Consider the following 15975-nt stretch of genomic DNA (forward strand, 5'->3'; position numbering starts at 1 on the left):
CAATGTTTTCTTTCCCAGTTTTGCCTCACTACATAGGAAGACTGACCCTCCAGATGGCAATAATGCGCTAAGGTTGGGGGTGCCTTGCTGAACAACCAACCAGGTGTAACGATGTGCATTATGATTGACACATGGCAGGACACACCCACAAACAAAAAACCCCGCCAGCTTGGAGGGGCTGAAAAATGGATGTTGAGTCAGTGTGCAGCATCTGTAAAATGGACAGATCCCACGCTAGGAATAACTGAGAAAAGAACTGAAAACGAAACAGCCAATATAATGACGCCATTACAGAAATCGACCACATTTGGAATACAGTGGTACCTCAGGTTACATACCCTTCAGGTTACAGACTCTGCTAACCCAGAAATAGTGCTTCAGATTAAGAACTTTGCTTCAGGATGAGAACAGAAATCGTGCAGCAGGGGCGCGGCAGCAGCAGGAGGCTCATTAGCTAAAATGGTGCTTCAGGTTAAGAACAGTTTCAGGTTAAGTGTGGACCTCCAGAACAAATTAAGTACTTAACCCAAGGTATCACTGTACTGTGGGCAGTTCTGATCGCCTCGTCTCAAAAAGGATACCGTAGAGTTGGAGAAGGTTCAGAAAAGGGCAGCCCAAGTGATTGATGTGATGGGGCGACTCCCTGATGAGGAAAGGCCACAGAATTAATGGCCTTTTAGTTTAGAGAAAATATATGTTCAAAAATACAGTAAAGGTTCACTATCTATGCTAGCATTTGATTGACGCTGGAGTGAGAAATAAGACTAAGAGCACATATTGATATAGGAATGTATTAGATAAAATGCAAAGAAATATACAATAATAAGAGTACATTCATTTGTAAACAAGGAATATACAACAGGATAGACAGGAAGTCTAGCGTGTTGGTATGTATATGATTGGGGGGGTCTTTTTATTTTTTCCTGTTTGTTCTATTTTTTTGTTTCATTTTCTTTCTAGGTATATAAAATTTGTATATAATTTTTGTATACATGTTGGAAATTATAGTAAGTCCTGTAATGTAATATGACAACGTCTACCGATGTAATATAAGAATGTTAACAAATAAATAAAATGCAAATTCAAAAAAAAAAAAGTTTGGAGAAAAGGTTGGACATGCATATTCCTGCACTAATGGGGGTTGGACTTGATGATCCTCAGGGTCCCTTCCAAATCTAGGATTCTATGAAAATTATGCATGACAAGGAGAAGTATATAGAGAGAAAACCTCCTCCAATGTAACAGTAGAATTTGTAGGCATCCAATGAAGCTGAATGTTGGAAGACTCAAGGCTGATAAGGGTACTTCTTCACACAGCCCACAGTTGGACTATGGAACTCCCTGCCACAGGAGGCAATGATGTTTGCCACCATGTGTATCTTTAAGACAGGATTGGACAAATGAATGGAGGACGGTTGGGATTTCGGTGGCTGCGGGTGGCGCTGTGGGTTAAACCACAGAGCCTAGGACTTGCCGATCAGAAGGCTGGCGGTTCGAATCCCCGCGACTGGGTGAGCTCCCGTTGCTCGGTCCCTGCTCCTGCTAACCTAGCAGTTTGAAAGCACGTCAAAGTGCAAGTAGATAAATAGGTACCGCTCCAGCGGGAAGGTAAACGACATTTCCGTGCGCTGCTCTGGTTCGCCAGAAGCGGCTTAGTCCTGCTGGCCACATGACCCGGAAGCTCCCTCGGCCAATAAAGCAAGATGAGCGCCGCAACCCCAGAGTCGGTCACGCCTGGACCTGATGGTGAGGGGTCCCTTTACCTTTTAGCTAGGCTCTGCCTCCACAGTTGGGCACAGCAATGCTTCCTATTACCAGTTGCTGGAAATTTCAGTAGGGGAGAGAGCTTTGGGGGATTGGGTCCCGTTTGTGGGTTTCCTGTAGGCATCTGCTTGGCGCTGTGAGAACAGGATGCTGGACTCATCCAGCAGCCTTTCCTTTATGCCCTTAATTTATATCCCTGCCCTTTGCCCTGTGTGATTTCTCAATCTCAAACCAGGGCAACCCACCAGCTCCACGCCCATTGCAACACAATCCCTCTGGCAATCTAATTGTCTGACAGGTTTCTTTTTGCTCCACATCTGTGACCTGGGAAGATCCCGCCTGATCCCAACGGCGGCGCCTTTGTTGGCGAGCACAGAGTGAGCGGAAATACAGGAACGAGGTAAAGCGATATCTTTATATCAGGGCATCTTCTGTTTGTGTAAAAAACATTAACATGACACAGAGCTCGCCAGGCAGGCCTCAACAGCTGGGCCCAGGGAAGATTTCTGAAATATACTCGGAGTTGAGAGTGGATCTCATGCTCTTTATTCAGCTCATAGTGGTGAGGAGGAATGGAAGTTCCCCCAGAATGTCTGCCTTATATACATTATTAACACAATGGGCCTCACGTGATTGGCTAATTCCGGGATTCTCATGTAGGCCAATCAGGTTGCGGATTCACTTCTACCCGGAGTTGGAGTGGGTGGCTCCTGTGGATCAATCAGACTGCTGCACTCTGGATCCTATTGTTCTAGGACCAATCAGACTGCTGCATTCTGAATCCTATTGTTCTAGGGCCAATCAGACTGCTGCATTCTGAATCCTATTGTTCTAGGACCAATCAGACTGCTGCATTCTGGACCCTAGTGTTCTAGGACCAATCAGACTGCTGCATTCTGAATCCTAGTGCTCTAGGACCAATCAGACCACTGCATTCTGAATCCTATTGTTCTAGGACCAATCAGACTGCTGCATTTTGGATCCTATTCAACTCACTACATAACAATTTCTGTGTAGCCTAGAAATACACCCACATACGTTCTTCTGGCAAAAGATGGCAATTCATTGTCCTTGCTTTTTTCCTCTGCCTAGAGCCACACTATTCTTGAACCCCATCCCAGCTCCCCTTTGCCAAAGAACTTGGCTCATCCCTTCTCAAGAGCCACCTCCTAGTTTTGCCAAGGCCCTTTCCCGCTTTAAAATAGGAGTGTGTAGCCTTTGACCTGCCAGCTATTGTTGGACTACAATTCCCATGAGCTCTGGTGCACCCTGTTTTTGTTTTTTCTTAAGGGGTGATGCCAGAGGAAGGTAACAACCTCATCCAGACTGGTTCCAGCCACTTGCAGTTTTCCTAACGGCTTATATTGAAAAGCAATTGCATTCAAAGCAATGAGCAAACTGGGGGCGCCTTCTGAGACAAGCAAAGAGTGTTTTAAATCAGTAAAAAAGAGACAGAATTTTAAAATGAATGACTAACAACCTAAGGATCAGGCCAAAGGGGGCTAATCCAGTCCAGCATCTTGTTCCCCCACTGGCCACCCAGATGCCACAAGGGAAACCTGCAAGCAGGATTTGAACACAAGATCACTCTCCCCTTCTTTGGTTTCCAGCAACTGCTATTCAGAAGCATCACTGCCTCCGACCGCTGAGGGCAGAACTCCGCCATCCCGGCTAGTATCCACCGAGAGCCTTCTCCTCCATGTATATCGCCAATCCCTTTTTTGCAACCATCCAAATTGGTGACCATCACTTCCTCAATATAGTTAAAGCTATGGTTTTCCCAGTAGTGATGTATGGAAGTGAGAGCTGGACCATAAAGAAGGCTGATCGCTGAAGAATGGATGCTTTTGAATTCTGGTGCTGGAGGAGACTCTTGAGAGTCCCATGGACTGCAAGAAGATCAAACCTCTCCATTCTGAAGGAAATCAGCCCTGAGTGCTCACTGGAAGGACAGATTCTGAAGCTGAGGCTCCAAGACTTTGGCCACCTCATGAGAAGAGAAGACTCCCTGGAAAAGACCCTGATGTTGGGAAAGATGGAGGGCACAAGGAGAAGGGGACGACAGAGGACGAGATGGTGGGACAGTGTTCTCGAAGCTACCAGCGTGAGTTTGACCAAACTGCAGGAGGCAGTGGAAGACAGGAGTGCCTGGTGTGCTCTGGTCCATGGGGTCACGAAGAGTTGGACACAACTAAATAGCACCACTTCCTCCTGTGGCAGTGAGTTCCATAGTTTAATCTAACCTCCCTGAACTTGGTGCTTTCCAGGTTCTTGTTGGGTTCCTGAGTCCCATCAGCTCCAGCTAGCAGGGTCCACAGTCAGGGAGGATAAGATTCTTTGGCCAAACATATGGAGGGGACCACATTGAGAAGGGCCAATCAAACAGATGAATGCTTGCAGCCCGAGCAAAAGACTGGAGGACCTGTTATTTATTTCCTTATTTAAGCCCAAGGGCCTTATTCCCTTGTGGGCAACCTTCCTGAGAGACTCTTTTCAACAACAGGGCGATGAAACATTTCAAAAAGAATGGGGGAAAATTATGTTATACGTAGGATAAGGTGAAATAGTGAAATCAGTAGAATGGAAATAAGCCTCATAATGGGAAATTAAAAGAAACTTTATTGGATATTAATGACAACATGAATTAAAATGTAAAATACAATCAAGGTAACTAATTGCATCTGTAAATGAATATAGACAAACAACAAGACATGTATATACAGAAAGATTTATTTGTATATAGACACAGTACGGATAAAGTTGAAAGAACAACAACAATATACAAAATCGATAAAGACAATGCGAAAAACTTTGAGACGATATAAAAAAAGCCAGAAGAAGGAAAGAGGGAAGTCAACTCTTAGGAGTAAATGCAAATATAAAGTAATGTGTATATGTGTAGTATGTTATAATAAAATCAATAAAGATTATCTTCAAAAAGAAAAGAAAAGAAAAGAAAAGAAAAGAAAAGAAAAGAAAAGAAAAGAAAAGAAAGAGGGGTATGACTCTCATCTCTTTGCAGGAAGCAACATTTTAGCCATGCTAAAGCTGGGTTTCAGCACCAAACTGGCTCAGCCGTCTCCACCCAAGCAAGCAGTTCAGGGACACATTTTCTTGAGAGTTGTCACCCTGTTATAAAACACTTTACTGATATAACCCTGAAGAATGGCCGCCATCAAAACCACAGATTGGCCTTTCTTCTTCTTCTTTTTTTTTTCAAATTTAACTAGATTGGGGTGTCCTGGAGGGGGAAAGTGGGATTTCATTTTTGCCCCTTTTTCCTTTTGTTGTAATTGTTATATATTGCAAATTAATAAACCATTTTTATTTTTTATTTGTAGAAAGGACACATCCCAGCCAGGCCAAAGCCCTCAAGGAGGGGGTGGTATGGGCCCTGGAGTCACCCCCAAGGCCTGTCCGCAAGGCAAGGAGGCCTGAAGTTCCCCACAAAGGGAGTCCTCCATCCCCAGCTGTTTGGTCCAAGCATCTGACAGCCGAAAGAGATACTGCCACTAAACTTGGAGGTTCCATTGAGCCGTCACGTTTGCTCTGCAAGCTCGTCCAATCCATTTGAAAAGCCACCAGAGGCCATTGTGGCTTCTCAGGGCAACGAGTAATAATAATAATAATAATAATAATAATAATAATAATAATAATAATAATTTATTTATACCCCACCTATCTGGCTGGGTTTCCCCAGCCACTCTGGACGGCTTCCAACAGAACACTAAAATACAATAATCTATTAAATTTTAAAAGCTTCCCTAAACAGGGCCGCCTTCAGATGTCTTCTAAAAGTTTGGTAGTTATTTTTCTCTTTGACATCTGGTGGGAGGGCATTCCACAGGGCGGGTGCCACTACCGAGAAGGCCCTCTGCCTGGTTCCCTGTAGCTTTGCTTCTCGCAGTGAGGGAACCGCCAGAAGGCCCTCGGCGCTGGATCTCAGTGTCCGGGCAGAACGATGGGTGTGGAGACGCTCCTTCAGGTATACTGGACCAAGGCCGTTTAGGGTTTAAAAGGTCAGCACCAACACTTTGAATTGTGCCTGGAAACATACTGGGAGCCAATGTAGATCTTTCAAGACCGGTGTTATGTGGTCTCGGCGGCCGCCCCCAGTCACCAGTCTGGGTGCAGCATTCTGGATCAGTTGCAGTTTCCAGGTCACCTTCAAAGGTACATAGAGCGCATTGCAGTAGTCCAAGCCGGAGATAACCATAGCATGCACCACTCTGGTGAGACAGTCTGCGGGCAGGGAGGGTCTCAGCCTGCGTACCAGATGGAGCTGATAAACAGCTGCCCTGGACACAGATTTAACCTGTGCCTCCATGAATAGATGTGAGTCCAAAATGACTCCCAGGCTGCACACCTGGTCCTTCAGGGGCACAGTTATCCCATTCAGGACCAGGGAGTCCTCCACACCTGCCTGCCTTCTGTCCCCCCAAAACAGTACTTCTGTCTTGTCAGGATTCAACCTCAATCTGTAAGCCGCCATCCATCCTCCAACCGCCTCCAGGCACTCACACAGGAGCTCCACAAGGCAGTTATGCATGGGTCATTTTCAACCAGAACATCTCTCTCTATTTGCTGAATTCCCTCGCGCTCTGGACAGAGCAGTCCAAGAATTCTGCCTGCCTCTCTGGGCAGATCCCCTTGCCAGAGGGTTTCTGGCATTCCCCCTGCCTGTTTTCCTCCAGCGAGGTTGATTTGCCACGCTCATGCCTTACATGGTCAAAACGGCCTTCGGGGAAACATAGGAATTTTGGGTCCTGACGTCAGCCCCGCAGCCAGGGTTTTGGGTAAAGTGCAGGAAGAGGCTAGAAGGGGGTGAGGAGAGGAAAGGGGGGAGGCATTAGCCCAAGAGCAGGAGCTCCAGGCACATTTCACATTCGCTTGGGGGGCAGACCTGGACGCCCCTCCCTCCCTCCCCTTCATTCCAGGGATTCACCTGGAGGAAAGGAAGCAGGCCAGGTAAGGTGTGGTGCCAGAAGATGCTGGTTAGGTAGGTAGTGGGGGGACTAAGAACGGTGGGATGTGGTGATTCAGAGTGGAAAAGGATGAAGGAGGCAGGCAGGGACGAGGAAGGAGGAGAGGTGGAGATGGAGTGGTCCATGGCAGGTGAATGAATGAGAATGAGAGGCAGGGTGGTGTAGTGGTTAGAGTGTAGGACTAGGACCTGGGGGACCAGGGTTTGAATGCCCCCACCCTTGGGGTACCAGCGCTGCCTCTCTCAGCACAGCCTACCTCGCAGGGAAACCCCTGGAAGAAAGCTGCTATGTATGTATGCAATGCTTTGAACAGCTGCCGAGATGCAATACAGTGGTACCTCGGGTTAAGTACTTAATTCGTTCCGGAGGTCTGTTCTTAACCTGAAACTGTTCGTAACCTGAAGCACCACTTTAGCTAATGGGGCCTCCCGCTGCCGCCGCACCACCGGAACACAATTTCTGTTCTCATCCTGAAGCAAAGTTCTTAACCCGAAGTAATATTTCTGGGTTAGCGGAGTCTGTAACCTGAAGCGTATGTAACCCGCGGTACCACTGTATTTGATCATGTCCACAGTCTAGAGGTATTGCTTTAGTGGCAAAGCTCGAGAGGTCCCTGTCCCCAGGGAACTTACAATCTAAAGTGAGACAGCAGGCAGCCCAGTGGAGACGAGGGAAGCAAATGTTCAGAGGGGCGAATGAGTTTTGTTGCGTTCTGTATCATTAGATAAGGAGATAAGGACCGGGATGATGATCTGAAGGCTTCATGAGCCAGGCTTCACTGCATTTTTGTGCCAGTCGCAGCCTCTCAGCTGGCCCTACCTCACAGGGTTGTTGTGGGGAGCAACTGAGGAGTGGGAGACCCATGGACGCCATTTTGATCTCCTTGGAGAGGAAGGTGAAGCCATAAACGCTATATAAACAATACTACGCAAGCGACTCAGTCTCGACAGCTCAGCAGGTTAGAGCGTGGGGCTGATAACGCCAAGGTTACAGGTTTGATTCCCGTATGGGGCAGCTGCAGATTCCAGTATTGCAGGGGGTTGGACTACATGACCCTCAGGGTCCCTTCCAACTTGACAATTCTAGGATTCTATGAACTCAGTAAAGGCAGAATGTCATCTGGTCTCCGTTGTAAGCATCGCGCAAGCAAACCGGGATGGAGGTTGCCCGCTGTGAGAACAGGGTGCTGGACTAGTAGGGCTGCTGGCCTGATCCAGCCAGGCTCTTCTTATGAGAAGGGAGACCATGGAAGAGGAAATGAGCAAAAGGAAACTGGGGCAAAAGCAGAGCATGGCAAAAAGCAGGCTGGATTTTGAAAGTGGGGAAGAGAAGAAAGCAGGGAGCAGGAGGAGAGAGGGAGAAGGGGAGGGCAGCACACCGCCATAACTCAGGCATGGGCTAGCTAAGTAGAACCTCCATGCATAGGCACAGTCTACCTGCCACAGTCCCAGGAGGCTGGGAGTGGTGTGGTCTTCCCTAGAGTAGAGGCACCTGGCTCCCATGAATGTTAAAGGGATGTTGGATTGAAAACAAGCGGTGTTGGTTAAAAGATTAACAAGAATATGTAAATATGGATTGATAATAGTGGAAAATATATATTTATTATAGGTTAAGATGTTGAGTAAGGATAAATGATAGAGGGTAAGGATTTGTTGAACTAAATATCTGAACTGGAATACAAAAAGGGAGGTGTGAGGAGGTCAAGAAATTAGTGAATGAAGTATAAGATATGAAAATACTAATCTTTTTTCTGTTTTGTTTTTTGGTGTTTTTTCTTTATTCTGTTAACTGTTCTCTATTGTGTACCTCTATGTGTTTTGTTTTGTATTTTCTCATTTTTGTAGTTTTTTTGGTTTTTGTATTCTATGTTTAAACTTTGAAGTTTTTGATTGTTTATGATATGTTAATAAATATTACTTTAAAATAAATAAATAGAGGCACCTGGCTCCCAACCACCCCTTGGGAAGTGCAAGGCTTGGGTCGAGTGACCCCTTCTTTGGTCCTACCCGGCAGGGCTCATTGCGGGGTGAAATAGGGCTGGACTGAGTGCAGAAAGCGAGGGAGCAGTACCCCCCCCAAAAAAGAGGCTCTGTTTTTGAAACAGGCAGGAATGCGAAGGGCGAAGCCTCTGCTTGATGCGAGCCAGCCGTTTTCTCCCCAGGGGAAGTAAAAGTCGCAAGCGAAGTGGGGCGAGGAGCTGGGTTGGGGGCTGGGGTCGGGCGCCTCCCTTCCCCCTCGGCCCCAGCTTGCAGGGAGAAATGGGGCCGGGGTTCGCAGGAGGAGGCAGCAAAACACCCGACCCCCCAGGCCCTTTCCAGAGGCTCTGTTCAGCCGCTTCAACCACGCTGGCATCTCCAGCGACCTGGTTGAAACCCCGGAGATGTAGTGCGGGAAATATTGAGCTGGATGCAGCTTCCTCCGTTGCAACAGGCAGGGATCCCACCGGTCGAGCGTTCCCCGGCGGCGGGGAGGCGGGAATAGGGACCGCGGAGGCTGCATCCCTCCATCCTTCCAGCCTCCTCCTGCGCTCGGCGCCGGCGGCGGGCGGAGCGAAGCGTCCGCGGGGCGGAGGCTGCTGTGCCGTCCGGGCTGCGCTGGGCTGTCTCGTCCGCCGGCTCCTCCTCCTCCTCCTCCGCTGCTCCGCCGCCGCCTCCTCCTCCGCCGCCGCCCGAGGCTCCCTCCCCGGGCCCGGCGCCGTCCGCTGCCCGCCCGCGCAACGCTCCGCTCCGCCCGGCGCAGGTACGCCAAGCTGCCGCGCCTCGAGCGCCGTCGAGGGCGCAGCAGCGCCCGCTTGGGCTGCTCTCCCTGCGGGGCCGCGGACGCGGGTGGGGGGGGGAAGGGAAGGGGTGGGGTGGGGGTTCCCAAAGCTGTGCGCGCCCCCTCCCACTTCCCCCTTTCTCCGTCTGCGTGGGGATTTTGGGGAGGGGGGAAAGCTTGGGCGCTCCACCCCCCGGAAGGAGGATCCGGGAGGGGGAGTAAAAGGAGTTGGGGGGAGGGAGGAAACATGGGGCACCGCCCCCAAGGAGGATTTGGGAGGGGGGTTAAGAGAGAGGGGGGAGGAGTTGGGGCAGACACCCCCCTAGAAGGAAGATCTAGGAGGAGTTAGCGGAGTTGTTTTGGGGAGGGACTTTGGGCACCCCAAGGAGAGTCTGGGGGCGGAAGGGAGTTGTTTTGGGGAAGATATGGGGCAGCCAGGGGGATTTGGGAGGGGGTGTGGTGTTAAGGGAATGCAGGAGGGGACCTGGGACACCCCCCCCCATAAGGAGGACGTGGGAGGGGGAATTAAGGGAGTGGGGAGTCACTTAGGGGAGTCCCCCTCAAAGGAGGACGAAGGAAGGTGAGTTAAGGGAGGAAATATGGGCACTGGGAGTTAAGATGGTGAGGGGTTGTCTGCCCTTTTGGGGTCTGGGGAGGGTGTGCCCAAAGAGTTATGGGGGTGCTGTGGCGGCTGCTGGCCCCCTTTGCAAGAGAATTTGGGCCCCTGGCTCAAGGAAGTGACCTAGCTTTGTGGCTGAGCACTTGCCTTTTTCAACTTTCAACTTTCCCAAATGAAGGATGCTGAAAAGTTAGTATCGCGACATATATTGTTGCAACGTGAGTTATAAAAGTTGCCATGTCAGTTATTTTAGTTGGTTTGTTTGTTGTTGCTATTATTTAGCATCACCCGGCATTTTCAGAAGGCAAAATTAAAATTCTCTGGTCCCCCCCCCCCAAAGCAGCTGATGTGCTTCTTCATCAGATGTAATATTGCCAAGCTAACTGTTGCCCAGTTGCAAAAATAACAGCAGATTTGAGTTCATCCCACCCAAAAATGTATTTTAAAGAAATTGGCAAAAGTTAAGTTTATTCCCCTAAACATGATACGCCTTGAGTGAAGAAGGCCCAGGTTGGACTGGGAAAGACCCCTAGATCGCAACCCTTATTTATTCCTAGAATCATAGAACTCGTATGATTCTATGATTTGGAAGGGACCCCAGGGGGTCATCCATTCTGACCCCCCTGCAGTGCAGGAATCTCAGCTCAAGCATCCATGACAGAAGGCCACCCAACCTCTGCTTAAAAATGTCCAAGGAAGGAGAGTCCACCATGTCCCAAGGGAGACTGTTCCACTGCCCAACAATTCTTACTGTCAGAAAGTTCTTCTGAATGTTTAATCAGAATATCCTGGGTTCGAGTCCTACCCTTCCAGAGCAGGAAAATACAAGCATGCTCCCTCTTCCATGCGACAGCCCTTGAGATATTTGATTTGTATACCACCCTTTTATCCAAAGATGTACAACATGAAGAACATAAATTTATGGATCATCATCATAAAAACCGTAGAATTGTAGAACTCCTTGCAGTGCAGGAATATTCCTCTGTGGGGATTGAACCCACAACATTGACATGATCAGTGCCACAACGGAGCTAACTTCCTTGCACATAATAATAATAATAATAATAATAATAATAATAATAATAATTTATTTATATCCTGCCCTCCCCAGCCAAAGCCGGGCTCAGAGCGGCTAACAACAGTAAAAATAGCACAGTTTACATAAAATCACAGTCAATTAATTGAAACACATTCTAAAATCAATTCAGAATCAAATTAATGGCAACCATTGGGCTAGAGTTCTAGGAGGATTGCAGAAGGAGAGAGGGGGTCAGACTTTGCCTTGGCCAAAGGCCTGGTGGAACAGCTCCGTCTTGCAGGCCCTGCGGAAAGATGTCAAGTCTCGCAGGGCCCTAGTCAGACAATAATAATAATAGATAGCATAATAAAAAAAATAACCATAATAACAGTCCCCTCAGCCATAACTTTAAAAGGACTTACCGTATTTTTTGCTCTATAAGACTCACTTTTTCCCTCCTAAAAAGTAAGGGGAAATTTGTGTGCATCTTATGGAGCGAACACAGGGTGTGCAGCTATCACAGAAGCCAGAACAGCAAGAGGGATTGCTGCTTTCACTGCACAGCTATCCCTCTTGCTGTCCTGGCTTCTGAGATTCAGAATTCCCCCCCCCCTTGTTTTCCTCCTCCAAAAACTAGGTGCGTCTTGTGGTCTGGTGCGTCTTATAGAGCGAAAAATATGGTAGATCATTTATAGGCCAAAGGCCTCGGGAAAGAGGAATTTTTTTTCACCTGGTGCCTAAAGACATGTAATGATGGCAACCAGGCGAGCCTCTGGGGAAAGCATTCCACAGTCAGGGAGCCACCACAGAGAAGGCCCTTTCTTATGTGGCCACCGTCCAAACCCCTTGAGAATGGGGGGGGGGGCATAGCGAAGGGCCGCTGATGACAAGCGCAGGGTCCGGGTTGGTTTGTATGGGGAGAGGCAGTCCTTGAGATATTGTGGTCCTGAGTCATGTAAGGCTTTATAGGCCAGCACTGGAAACTAACCAAGTAGCCGGAAAACACTATTATCATGGCTGTGAAGGTTATTGTGATTATTGGGTCATTCATTCAGACTAGATGATGCTGAGCTTGCGAGGCCTGCAGAGATCTGGCTCAGCCAAAGGGCCGTAGCTCAGCGGCAGGTTGGGCTGAGAGAAAGGCCCTGCCTGAAATAATAATAATAATAATAATAATAATAATAATAATAATAATAATACAGTGGTACCTCAGGTTACATACGCTTCAGGTTACATACGCTTCAGGTTACAGACTCCGCTAACCCAGAAATAGTGCTTCAGATTAAGAACTTTGCTTCAGGATGAGAACAGACATTGTCCTCCGGCGGCGCGGCAGCAGCAGGAGGCCCCATTAGCTAAAGTGGTGCTTCAGGTTAAGAACAGTTTCAGGTTAAGTATGGACCTCTGGAACGAATTAAGTACTTAACCCGAGGTATAATAATAATAATAATAATAATAATAATAATAATAATAATAATAAATTATTTATACCCCGCCCATCTGGCTGGGTTTCCCCAGCCACTCTGGGTGGCTTCCAACAGAATATTAAAATACAATAGTCTATTAAACATTAAAAGCTTCAGATGTCTTCTAAAAGTCTGGTAGTTGTTTTTCTCTTTGACATCTGGCGGGAGGGCATTCCACAGGGCAGGCGCCACCACCAAGAAGGCCCTCTGCCTGGTTCCCTGTAACTTGGCTTCTCGCAGTGAGGGAACGGCCAGAAGGCCCTCGGTGCTGGACCTCAGTGTCCGGGCAGAATGATGGGGGTGGAGACCCTCCTTCAGGTATACTGGACTGAGGCCATTTAGGACAGCTGCTGTCTGTCAGTGTAGACAGTACTGAGCCGGGTGAACTAATGTTTTGAGGCAGCTTCGTAGGCTATCCTCACCTGCGCAGAGTCAGGAGCAGAGAATTCCTTTCTCCTGGTTGCTGGGAGCAAATTGCAAAGAGGCTTGTGTTCATAAAAAGGCCTTCCTTTGCCTTCTCTTCCCAGGCCTCGGCGGGTCGTGTTGGAGAAATGGGCCTGTGATAGCTCGGTTGGTAGATGTAATAGGTATGAGTTACTCGTGCATAAACTGGTGCCTTTCTCGGTTAATTTGCCTTGTTAAACCTTTCTGACTGCACAGCCCCTTCTCATCGCGGCTGCCTCAGTCACTGGCAGAATCCGTCAGTGGGCGTTTCTTGAACCTCTTCCAGCATAAAAGTTGTTTGACACCCAGTCTCCTCCTCCTCTCACTGCGCGGGAGTCTTCTGCGCAGGGAAGGCGTGGGTAGCGGAGGACCTGGGCTCTCCTCACTGATGTCCAGTGAAGAATCCTGGAGCCCTCTCTCCACTTTCCTCATCTGCCTCCCTTTATCCCTGGTGTTGCGCTGATTGGCTTCCCCCTCTACTGAGCTGTTTCTCCCCCTGCTGCTGGGTCCTTCGCCAGCATCATCTGGGAGCCTCCCCTTCGCCTCTCGCTCCGATGTCAGTTCCCTGACAGTAGAGCACGAGACTCCTAACCTCAGGTTCGTGGGTTTGAGCCCCATGTTGGGTAAAAGATTTCTGCACTGCTCGGGGTTGGACTAGATGACCCCTGTGGTCCCTTCCAACTCTCCAACTCTGCGATTTCTATGAACACGTGGCTGAGCATTTCCTTTTCTTCATTTAGTAAATCGTATGTGCCACTGAACTGACGAAAGCCTCCAAGCAGTTCCTTTGCTTATTCTGATTTATTGCGTCTCTATCCCACCTTCTTGTCCAAGGAGTTCAAGGCAAACATACATATTTCCCCCACAAACAACAACCCTGTGAGGTAGGATGGCTGAGAGAAGGCCGTGACCGGTCTCACACCTAGTGTATTTCTTGGCTGAGTGGGGATTTGAACCCAGGTTTCAGCCTGACAACTGCAGCACACTGCCATCTGGTTTACACAGGAGGATACAAAATGTTTGTTAAACACTCCAACCCCAAACGTTGTCAAAAAAGAGGAGGTGTAAAAATAAATAAATATTGAAATATAAACCTGATCAGCAGCTTAGGAAAAAAAATATGCATGTACTGTAACAGAATGGCATGTTAAAGTTATGTGTCTGGGTTAGCTTGCCTAAATTAAATACATAAATACATAAATAGATAAATTATTTTGTCAGGTGCTGGAAAAAAATCTGCACACGTGTGTAGCAATCTTTCAGCTGGGAACCTTTCACTCTTTGCCGCAAGCGCAGAACTCTTCACAGAACTCTAGCCCAATGGTTGCCATCAATTTGATTTGAACTGATTTTATAATGAATTGATTTTAGAAAGCTGTATTATTTTATTGTTGTTAGCCGCTCTGAGCCCGGCTTCAGCTGGGGAGGGCGGGATATAAATAAATTATTATTATTATTATTTTTATTATTGAATTGGAAAGGGATCCCCAGGTGTAATCTAGCCCAACCCGCTTGCGAGGCAGCCACAACTTAAGCTCATATCTGTGTAAAGGGTGTGATGGTGTGTGTGTGATATTGCCCCTATCTGACTTTAAGGGGGGATTTTTTTTCTGCATAGACTTGTGACCTCAAGGGCTCAAGAGACCTGCTTTTTGGGGTTTGTGGTGCGCTACCCAAGACTGCGTAGCCACAAAGGGAGGAGTTTGCAAGGAGCTTGGGGGGGCATCAGTTGTGGTGATCACAGTTGTAGAGTTTGAAAGGTGCAGAAATCCTCGTGAGGCCTGTGCAGGCCTGGCTTATGGATGACACCAGGTGTGCTGAGCGCAGGTGGGAGATGCTTTCTGTAGGGTAGGGTGTGTGTGCAAAGGAAAGGTTGTGGGCTCTCCATCTATTTGTGGCTGGAGAAGGACAACGGTTTGGTTTTTTCCGTTGCCTGTGGCGATCTCTCTCATTTCGACTGTGCCTCTGTCTTTCCTGGCCGACCAGTTTGGTGGCTTCTAACTTTGCAAAAAACCTCCGAAGTCTGTTTAGCGGAGATGAGGGAGGGATGAGTGTGTGAACCACATCTAGCGATGCTTCAAGTCAAGCCACTTATTCCCCTCAAATCTCTCCGCAGTCCTTGCGGCCGCTGGTGCGTGTATTGATTTGCCACATCCGAAACACCCGGATGAGCCTCTGTTCAACCTGTTGAACGGTTCAGCTTGCCCCACTTGGAAACTGGGACTGGTAACTTTGCCAGCTGGAAATTGTGTCTGTCGAAGTGGCTGAGTCAGCAAGAGGCTATCAATGTGCAAATTGATGCCAGAGATGTGCAAACGTGACAAAAATGTGCAGGTCTATGACACATCGATGTGAAAGTGTGTGTGTGTGGGGGGGGAGAGAAATCTCTGTTTTGAAATGCTGATCTCCTGATTGTTGTGGCGGGCCGATGCCCTAGTTCATTTGGCTTGCAATATAATCTTATGGCACAACATCTCTCCGTGTCAATAATCTAAAAAGAGTGTCCTTGTTTTGTGTGCCTGTTAACTATATGGTGTGTGTCAAGCATTTCTGCTGAGCGAATGATACAGGGGCAGGTGTGCTTAGACAGGCAGAGGTTGCGCATGGCTAGGTCATGCCATGCCAATATGTGCAGCAGATATGAGCAGGGAATGGCCGTAGCTCAGACTTCTGCTTAAAATCCTGGGACACTGCTGCCGCTCAGTGTGGACAATCCTGCGGTCAACTTGACCACAGCACCCTGATCTCACAGTGGCCAAACCATTGCCTCTTGTTTTCTCTCCTTCTGGAGGGTAGGACTTGAACCCGTGGCTTCAAGTTACAAGAAAGGAGATTCCAATTCAACATCCAGAAGAAACTTTCTGACAGTGAGAGCTGTTCGACTGTGGAACAGTCTCCCTTGGGAGGTGGTGGACTCTCCTT

General features: G+C 48.2%; 1 protein-coding gene across 4 annotated transcripts in view; it reads left to right on the forward strand.

Moving 5' to 3' along the window:
* The first annotated feature begins 6563 nt into the window (after positions 1 to 6563).
* LPP (LIM domain containing preferred translocation partner in lipoma) overlaps positions 6564 to 15975 on the forward strand; it is a 311393-nt gene continuing 301981 nt past the window's right edge. The window contains exon 1 of one of the 4 annotated variants that reach the window (XM_083504206.1): positions 6564 to 6732. The gene's annotated coding sequence lies outside the window, so the exon portion shown is untranslated. Of the gene's footprint in view, positions 6733 to 9312; positions 9489 to 15975 lie in introns of those variants that run through there. The other 3 variants (XR_014526400.1, XM_083504205.1, XM_083504203.1) reach the window with 3 other exon arrangements.

Source organism: Podarcis liolepis, assembly GCF_965112155.1.
Source record: "Podarcis liolepis genome assembly, chromosome: 5".
In the NCBI taxonomy this organism is placed as follows: Eukaryota; Metazoa; Chordata; class Lepidosauria; order Squamata; family Lacertidae; genus Podarcis; species Podarcis liolepis.